We start from the raw sequence: 10,252 nt of genomic DNA, 5'->3' as shown, positions 1-10,252 counted from the left end.
CTGGAAGTTGTGTCCTGACTCAGAGCTGGGCTGGAGACCAGAGGATACAGGAGGCAGAGGTGCCTCAGAATCCTGTTTCCACCCCAGTTTTACTGCCGGGTTCCCCACAGTATCACTTGACCCATATATAACCTATCTCAGCAGAGCAGGTGGGATTTCCAAACTTGGCCACTTTCAGGGAACGCCGTACCAACGCCTGCGAAATCTCATCCTGCAAACACCCAGAGGCTTTGTTTCGGGTTTTGAAATCCCTATGGACTTCAATGGGACAACTCTCATGTAAATTTTATTTTATGAATTACATTTGTGGGAGTGAGAAGTCAGTTCTACATCTGTCTATCTTTAGGTCACTACACAAGGAGGCACTCAAGAAATTTGTGGATGTGGCACTGAGGGACATGGGCTAATGGGCATGGTGGGAATGGGCTGACAGTTGGACTAGATGATCTTAACAGTATTTTTCAACCTTAATGATTCTATTATTCTATTTTGATAGGAAGTGCTATTGCTTTCCCTTATTGCCAACTGATAAAGAGTTTAACCAAGATAGATTATGTAAATAAATAAAGCAGGTAAAAAGACTCAAAGAAAAAAAAGTGATGTTCTTAATATTAGGGGGTGAACCAGAAGACACGAAGAGCCAAATCCATAATCCAGAAACACATTTCATCTTAATTTTCCTAAGGACTGCAGAGCTTGATCTTAAATTCCTTGACAACATGAGAGTTTTTAAACTCCCCTTCTCCTTTAAGACCTCCCTAATTTTGGGGTTTCTCTTTCCTCCCCTGTGTCAGCCCTACAGTAAATCATCACTGAGACCCTCCAATGTCCCCCAGACAGGCACATCAATCTTCAGTTACAGCCAAACAGAGAGGGAGAAAGCAGAGGGAGAAGTAAAACTGGTTCAGGAGTCCCAGATAGACAGCACACAAACGTGTGTATGCACCCTGAGTGCAACATCACCTCCAGAGGAAGAAACCCTACCTAAAAAACACTGTGTAGGAATAAAGAGAGGAAACTATCCCCACCAGGATGTGAGGCTGGAGGCAGCGAGGGGAAGGCTGGGAGCTCCTGGGGCAGCTCAGTGTTTCCAGACACTGCAGCCAGGACTGCAGCCCGCCACGGGCAGCCGAAGGGTTAACTGGAGAGGCAGCACGTTAGCTGTATCTGTGGAGATTATGGCGTGTTTATCCAGTGTTCAGATTTCCTGTCTGAGTGTTTGGATTTCCTGAAATCCCTGCTATCAGCCCAAGTGCTGTCCACCGAGCAGACCCTTTTCTCTCTCTCTCTTTTTTTTTTTTTTTTTTGTTAGAAAAAAAGTTCCATTTTTTTTTTCACTTCGCTCACATGGTTGGCTTTCCTTCCTGTTCTCTTTCCAGTTGTAGTGCCTGTGTCTGCTCACCGGTCAGGACATTTATGGATGCAGAGCAACACCCTTAGCCTGCAGAACTCTGGGCTCACCGTGCACTGGATTTCCTCTCTGTTTCTTTGTCGTTTTTTACTTTGGACTTCTATTTTAATTCATCTATTTCTTTTTGGTGGAAATAAAACCCGAAGAAACATGGTCTTTTCCAGGAAACCATGGGAGAATATTTTTTAGTCTGAGATGGAATAATGGCCTTAGGTCTGAGGAGCACATCTGGCATGGGAATTCAGCCTGCACACATCCCGGTGAGTCGCAGGCATGGGCTGGGAGGGTGCTGGGTGCCGTGCAGGACAAAGGCTGAGCGGGGCTGCAGAGCTGCAAGAAGCAGATGGGTGAAGCTGAAGGGAAAACTTTTTCAAAAGGAATCACTGAAGTCCATTTTTCATTCCTAAAATGCATGTTGCTCTACAGCCTAGATAACATCCAGGTAAGCTTTACATATCAGGCCAGATTCTATGAGTCCTTACACGTGGAAGTAACTTTTACTCACATAGAAAACCCCAGTGACTTTAGGAAGATCTCTAAAAGAAAAGTATTGCAGCATTAGGGCCACATGTAGTAAATTGCAACGTCTCAACCTCTGTAAAACTAATCTTAAAGAGAATTTTACGAGTGGTATTGTGTGCTTTCTTGGTATTTCATGTTTTATTCTTGATCTACTTTTAAATTTTACAGAAAACTCATGTTCCAACTATTTATCCTATTGTCTCTTAACTAAGTTTGCAGTAGGGCTGGAAGTGTATTTCATGCAGCAGTGTGCCGGGAGGCCAGAAAGGGGCTTTTGCTGTAGGAGGGAAAACGTGAATGCTGTGCTGCCCTAGCTGGAAAGCTGCATTCAAACACTAGGCTTAGCTGAGGTTTTAACTTCATTTTCAAATGTGAGAGCCCCTGGCAGCATTACTGCTAGCCTGAGGTGTTTTCAGTTAAACCATGGCCATGAGTGCAGTGGTTTGACTGGTCTCAAAATCAGTGAATCAGCATTGAAAAGAAAGAAGAATCTTCTTTTCAGGCCTCTTTGGTGCAGATTTCATTGCCAGCACTGATGGAAGCATTGTGGCAGGATGATGTGGACGATAAAGCATCATCACTGCTACAGCTTTTCTTGTGTCCCTTAACTGGAGGCCATGCTTCCACTACATATTCCTGAGCTGCTCCTTGGACCTGCTCCAGGGATTTGGTTCTCTAATTTCGGGGAAAAACTCGATTCAGAAATTGCTTATATACTCAGAAACACCTATAGGGAAAACAGCTTTTATTTTAGTCCTGATTTTCATTAGACAACTGAAACTGTCTTGACCTGTAGCATATAATATACTACATGTAGTGATGCATATTCAAAAGACTTTAATATTTAATTTTTTTTTTTTTTTGGTTTAACGGGAGAGAATACCTTACTTTTTCATACCAACAAAGAAAAGGAACCATTTTCCTAAGTCTTTCCAAAGCTTCCAATTTTGAAGCTTTAAACTTAATAGTTATCTGGTGTGGCAGATTTCTGCACAATCCTTTGAGTGTGATCTTGCTGCTCTTTTTTAGGATTTTCTTCAGAATCTGCTGAAGGTTTGTGTGAGATCAGTATGGCCAAACCCACGTCTTTTTTTGCCTGCAAGCCTTCAGGAATTTAATTATTAACATGGGGCAACACTGAAACTGATGGTATTTTATGCATTGAAATGTTGGTTCCTGCTGTGTACATAGATGGGCACACTCGGTATAGGGGACTGATGCCCCCAAAATGAGAGGAAGGGCAATGAACTCTTTACCTGAGTTAGACCAGACCTAGTGCCCTGCCTGCCCAAGGGTGCAAATGAAGTGGCTAGAGCATGTCTCAAAGATGGCATAACAGTAAAAGCATCACTAAACATCAGTTAAGTGCAGAAAACAGTGCACTGATGAGGACAGAAGGTCTTCCCAACTCTAGGTCTGGAAATGTGGTTGGCTGACTGATGAGGAGAAGCCTTAGAATTGGCTCAATTGGTTTTTCCCTCCTTTTTGCAGGACAGTCAAAGCTTTCAGGTTTAAGTCACGTTGGAAATGCTGTGGGAACAGTTTTTCTGGTGGTATTTTGGTATTTCCTCTTCTGCTCACGCCCAGACCAGGAAGTGCAGAAGCACAACCTTCAGCTCATTGTGTGCAGGTTTCTTTTTATAAATGTGAATTCTCTTTCCTCCTTCCCCTCCACTTTTTTTTTTTTTTTTCCCTTTCCTAATGGCCCTTACAAGGGTTTAAGTCTTGCTTTGATTTAGACTGTGGGATTTTTTGTATCTCTTTACATATCTATACCAAGCATTAAATTGTTCCCTGATAAATGATTATCATGTTAGTTTGAACCATCTAAATGCAATATTCCCACCTCAGCTCTCCATGCCCACGGATTCCTGTGCCGGTGTTCCCCAGCAGCTCTTTCTGTGTTTCTGCTGCCATTCACTCCCATATCTTCAGCAGGATGAAGTCTGACTGGACATGAATATTTATCTGTTCAGTTGCCAATAGATAAATAGATAAATACCCACTTTTTGATAACGAACCACACCATTAAACTTTCTAAGATTAGATAAGTCCTGTTCTTTCTTTCCCTCCTTCTTCTTCCCTTTCTGCATCACTGAAGAGGTTCAGCTGATGCACCTTTCCTCCAAATGTCCAACACGTTCACCATCACAGCTGCTGGCCTTTCTGCCTTTCTTACTGTTGTTGGCAAATAAATAGTCGTGGCAGGAATAGAGTCCCGCACAGCTAACTTCATGCATGTGGTGATGTTTCTTTGCTCAGAGATAAATGGACCAGAGGAACTAAGCCTTGTTTCCTGAAATTGTTCTGCACACTCTGAGCTTCTAACTCCTTCTTTTCATGTTATTTTCTGGAAAAAGCAAAGAATACAATTTTGTCTCTTATCTGAGCAAGTGGAGCAAGTAGATCACTTTTGAATTGTTTCTTCAAAACTCTTCTAGACACATTGTAGGGTGTTTAATCAGTCATTACAAACAAAAATAAAGTTTATCACAGAATCATAGAATTGTTTGAGTTGGAAGGAACCCTTAAAGGTCCTTTAGTTCAACTCCCCTGCTATGAACAGAGACACCTACAGGTCGATCAGGTTGCTCAGAGCCCCATACTGCCTGACCTTGAGTGTCTTCAACTGTGGGGCATCCACCTCTATGGGCAACCTGCTTCAGTGCCTCACCACCCTTTTTGTAGAAAAACTTCTTCCTTATAACCAGTCTAAATCTCTCCTCTTTTAGTTTGAAACCATTTCCCCTGTTCTGTCACAGCAGACCCTGCTAAAGAGTCTGCCTCCTTCTTTCTTATAGCCTCCTTTAGATACTGAAAGGCCACTGAGAGCATCTTGAAGGTACATGTTGAAATAATTATCTGTACTTACATTTGAGTCTGCTCTCATAAGTACTACATGGAACAGATATGCCAATCACATTTGAAAGCTGTCTTAATATGGGACTTAGTTTGTAAGACAATTCCTTCAGTGGCTTCATAGTCCTCAAAAATATGAGGAAATACAAGCAGAGAGCACTTTCATTAAATAATTCTATAAATCAAGAAGACCTAAGTAGAGACAACGGAATTGCCAAGAATTTTAGAGCTATAGGCTTGTTTGGAGTATTTGTTTTCCCCTTGCCCTTGGCTTTAAAGTTCTCCCTTGGGCTTTGAGTTGCAGCAATACAGAGGATACCAGGTGAAGAGGGAAGCACTCTTTGTTCTCATTATCCAGGCACTAATTAGTGCGAGGATGGGGAGCAGCAGGGCTCAGCCTGGACTGCATACCATACCAAAGCCCTTTGCTTGGTTCCCCTAAACCACAAAGCCCGGCTGAGCCTTCCCTGAGACACAGCGATGTTTTCCCCACATCCTCCCCTATCTCAAGGCTGGAGTTAACAAAACCCATCTGCCTCTGTGAGTCAGCAGAAAAGTATTCGACTTTTATAAGAGTTAAGGGATATGGGATAGGGCAATGTCAAAGTGCAGAAGTCTTCCCCCAGCTTTGGGTTCACACAGCATGCACGAGGAGGTCGTATTTTCTGTTACCATTCACCAGGCAGGATGATTTACACCAAACTGACGATGCAACCCTCAGTGATCGGGGCCAGGGTTGTCAAACAAGTCTCTTCTCATCAGCAGGAAGTGCGAACAAATGGGAAAATACCAACAAGCAGCACGCACCCCAACGCAATGGCTGAGAGCAGCTTGGAGAAGTCAGAAAAAGCTTGATATTATTCTCATCAAAAATGAAAAGATGAAGCCCCTCCACCTCCTCTTCTGTCCCCTTTGCTACCACCCTGGTTCAAGCAAGTCAGTCTGTAGGTAGTTGTGTGGGGGTTGTTCTCAGTGGTTAACCACAGAACAATTCGAAGCATGTGGCTAACTCTGAAGAAACTGCAGTGGTAGTAGAGAGAGTGGGGGGCTGCAGCAGGAAACCCTGCACACCCCACAGCACAAGGAGGAAAACAAAACAAAACTTGTATGCCTTCAAGCCTCCCTGCTGTCACTACACGGCAGCACTGGGCAGATGTCTTTATTGATGTGCTGGGCAAAGCATCCAGCAGGACACATGAGGCAGAGAAAAGAGGTGTCAACCAAGGGGAGAGCATTTCAACCCTCAGCTTTCACAAATAAAGCAGGGGAAAAAATAACAAGTTGGGAGCCTTTGAGGTGAAGCAGAGCACTCTTAGGAGCATTGGGTGATCTCCAAGAGAAGTGCAGGGCTGAAGGATAAGCAATATGGCACTGAGGAGTGCAGCAAGGGGTGTGCTATAGGTTGGGGTGGTGAAAATGCCCCAATGGAGCTGTCTCACAAAACCTGAATGCATTGGGCAGAGAGGAAGTGCTGGAGGAATAATGTGCACAGAGGAGATGGGAGCAGTTGAGTGTGTAGTGGAAAGTGACCCTACGTCTGCATGGTGCCACAGCACAGTCTTGGGAATACGTAACAACCAGTGTTAAAAAATTTAGTGCTTAAAGAAACCAATACAACTTAAAGTTGCTGCACTTCCACACCAAAGATCTCTGTGAGACACTCTGTGAGTGTTTTGTAGCTCCCTAAAGCTCGCGGGCTTTTAATTTCCATTCATTTCCATTGTACCCTCAGTCTACGGTTAGGGTGGTAAGGCACTGGCACAGGCTGCCCAGAGAAGCTGTGGATGTCCCATCTCTGGAGGTGTTCAAGGCCAGATTGGGGCCCTGGCAGCCTGGTCTGGTTGGTGGCAACCTTGTCAAAGGCAGGGGGCTGGGACGAGATGATCTTTGAAATCCCCTCCAATCTAAGCCATCATATAATTCTATATAAAGGAGGACCTCTCTTTGAATACAAACATACACGTTTCTAAGTGATACTTGTGCAAATAATGTACTGCAACTAATCTTCACCTAACTGCAAGCTTCATTTGTAATTCAGCAGGTAAAAATAACACATTTGTACCATCACCAGAATCGCTCTTAACCTAAGAAGGAAAATAGCATTTCAATTCAAGCCCTAAGGCTGTTTATTCAATCTGCTTTGGAAAAAGGGGAAGAAAAAAAAAAAAAAAGAAAAAAAAAAAACCTTGTTAACCTGTTACATTAACTGGAGCACTGGCTTTGTGGCATGAGAGTGGAGTGAGATTGTATCTGGAAGCCAAACTATGTCCCCAGGGTCCTGAGAGAGCCTACAACTGCATGCTCTTTGACATTCATATTCACCACTCTGGGGAGAAAAGAAGTCAGCTGTTAGTGGTCAAACCACAGCCCACTCTAGTAGCCAGAAGGGAGCAAGTAAGTGCGAAATGAGAGATACTCAGCTGAGGTGCTCCTCAGCACTGCTGGGTCAGAAAGAGGAAGGTGTCTCCTGCCAAGGCTGGTGCAGCTGCATGCTTTTTTTAATGCAGTTGGCCAAATGTATAGAAATCAATTTTATTCTGGCCAGAACTGCCAGCCAGAGTCAGTAAAAGGTTTCAGGCACTAGGACAAGTCTTATTTTATCAAGATTCAGTATAACACCAAGGACTTAGCATCATACTATGGTTCCATATCGGAACATAAAACTGCCCAAGCCAATGCTTCAGGACTCTGTCCTAGCAGTGGCTAAAAATTTATGCATACGAAGCAAGAGCTAAGCAGGACTATATGCAGTGATATTTCCCCAGATGACAATCTCAGTTTCCCAGAACCTTGTCTGGAGGACTTCTGGAGTCAGAGATGGTACATACATTGTACTTATCCTGGATTGATACTGGCAACATGGATTTGTGTTATTTTTCCCTTAAACTCACTGACATTTTTAGCATCCATGTAAAAACTTGTTTGAGTTCAACATGCAATTAGACACATTCATGGAAGAAATTTTGTCTTGAATTTACAGCTGATAAATCACTACTAATAGTCAGGATCCAATCTTTATCTCCTGCCTGATTTATAGTACTACTACAAAGCGAGTTTTGTGGAAATATTCCAGATTTATTTGTGAGTAAATAAGATCTATGCCAGCACCGTGGAGTGCATAGATTTATTTTATCTAATTTAGAGTGTAACTATATTGCTGCTTTCCTTCTGCTTTCCAATTCAAGTTGTTTAATAGTCACACAAATTAGCATACTTACTGATAATATAATTTACCTAATGGTACATTTCCCATAAAATGTGGAATATTGCAATCTCTGCTGGTGTAGGATACTGCCTTCATCCATCTGATCAGTGGCAGGCTATACTTGCACATCCTTTAATAATTATTTCAGCAGGTGTCCTTTTATTGCTGTTCATAATTAGTAGCTGAGTACTTAGTAAAACTTGTTAAGATCAGAAATTCCTACAGTTCAGAAGTTATCTATATTCATGAATAAAGAAAATCTCTGCCTTGACAATTTCTGGAGATATTTTATTAAGACTAATGGGTACTATAATTATATATTGAATGTACAGTCTTTAAATTATCAGCCACCAAGGCAGAATTTTGATCTTACACTTGTTCTGGATTAATGTCATAATCTGAATCCAGATTTAATCAATGGTGTCAGCCGAAGTCCTAGATCTCATGGGTCATTTCTACTTTATCTTCTTGCTTTCTGTGTTCATGAAGTTGTGGTCGAGAAGGAGCCATGTGTTGAATCTACTTGTGGCACAGGATCATCTGTAGCTGGAATTGGACTCAGACAATCTAATTTCCTTACCACTGAGAATATCAGACTTAAAGGGAAGGACTAAGGATTAAAAGGCAACTGCGAGTCATGTTTGCTCCTGTTCTGGAGCCACATGACAATTTACCTGGCTCCTGGTCTGAGCTAGAGAAATTGCCTGGCTGTTGGGATTTATATTTTTCTTCCCAGAGTTCCTGGGAAGCTTAGAATAGTAATTATATTGTTACCTCTATGAGGTAGTAGATGCATGTATGCATATGATTGTAAACTCTTATGCTTCAATCCTTTTTATACCTTCAAGTGCAAAGAACAGCCTGGCTGTGAGAATGCTCTTCAGCCAAATCCCTCCCATGGATCATTTCTGAGTCTGCTTCTCACCATTTTAAATCTCACCAGAAGAAGCCCTAGGTCCTAAGCAGCTCCTTCTCAGGACTGGGTTATACAATAAGTTCATGCTGTGAGTCACACTGGGGCTTCCCAAGCAAAGTTGGTCAATCTCTGCAGCTTGAGTAAGAGAGCTGGGTTTACAGACAAATGCCAATGATAGATCTGTTCCTTAGGCAGAGGGGACATAACCCCAGTCTGTGGCTAAAACAGGAAGTCTTAGACAAGTCTTAGACTTGAGTGATGTTGGATGACGTACAAATTCTCATTTAGAAGAATAGAAGAGAATCTTCTTGTTGACACTGATATTCTGAGAAAAAAAGAAAAAAAGAAAAGGAACTTAAATCACAGAAAATGTTGAAATGGAGTTTAAATCATGTATTAACGAGAAATCATGTGTTAATTAGAAATCTGTAGCATTTGTAGTCTCTGATCACGAGGCTGGGGGTAACTGCACCACGTGTGTATGTGTCCTTCTGTGACTTTGAGACCTTTCAGACAATTCTGATTCTGAGAACCTGAGTGCTCCTACATATTTTGTGACAACAAGCAGATGGAAATATACAGTCTGTGACCCCTGACTACCTCCCCCCCAAGAAAAAAGCTATCTCTATGCAAGAAATAGAAAGGGAAAAAGAGAGAACTTTCATGGGATTGAAGCACTGTGCTCACCTGTGCTGACTGCATGTAAAGTGACCACATTTTGTTTAGACAAGTGGTACCATAAGACTTTCCTTTGTAGATAAAAGTAACTTTCAGAAGCTTGTTGCCTAAAATTCAGAGCCTCAGATCATACCAAAGTCCTGAATAAATTATTTCAACGTTCTTTTGAAAGTGAGGTCAAGTATTTCAGCTCAGTAATTAGGATTTCAGCAGACAAGGGCACTTCCTCTTGAGTTTCCCAGCGCAGAACAATATAGCTCAGTCTTGAACTGCCAAACATTTGTTTTTATAATCCAAATCCTTCCTAAATTGTAATCATCAGCTGGACCAGATCACTGAAGATAAGTGACTTTGTGCCTTGGAGACCCTTGGATCTCTCCAGAATGTAAACTTAGAAAGAAAAGAAACAGAAAGGCCCAGAAGGCACACTTGAGTGTTTTTACTCCTTAGCACCTCCAGCTATCTGTAACATAGTTTACTGGATTGAGCGGGAGATGAGAAGTGGTCACGAAAACCAGAACCGTGCGGCCTTATCCAGCTCCAACTCCAGATGCAAACTGTAGGGGGTTCTGGTCTGATTCCTACAGACAGAAGAAAGGAGGATGACAGTGACCAGGCAGCATCTCTATGAATCCTGGCAACACACTCTGATTTTGACTGC

General features: G+C 42.4%; 1 protein-coding gene across 3 annotated transcripts in view; it reads left to right on the top strand.

Annotated features, from left to right (window-relative positions):
• The first annotated feature begins 1,246 nt into the window (after positions 1–1,246).
• Positions 1,247–10,252, top strand: part of ASAP1 (ArfGAP with SH3 domain, ankyrin repeat and PH domain 1) — a 137,149-nt gene continuing 128,143 nt past the window's right edge. Inside the window, exon 1 of one of the 3 annotated variants that reach the window (XM_085221676.1) lies at positions 1,247–1,671. The gene's annotated coding sequence lies outside the window, so the exon portion shown is untranslated. The remainder of the gene's footprint in view (positions 1,672–10,252) is intronic. The other 2 variants (XM_010709319.4, XM_010709317.4) reach the window with 2 other exon arrangements.

The sequence above is a fragment of the Meleagris gallopavo genome, chromosome 3 (genome assembly GCF_905368555.1).
Source record: "Meleagris gallopavo chromosome 3, MGAL_WU_HG_1.1, whole genome shotgun sequence".
NCBI lineage: Eukaryota > Metazoa > Chordata > Aves > Galliformes > Phasianidae > Meleagris > Meleagris gallopavo.
Note: the sequence above shows the minus strand (reverse complement) of the source record. Positions and strands in the feature narration are given on the sequence as shown.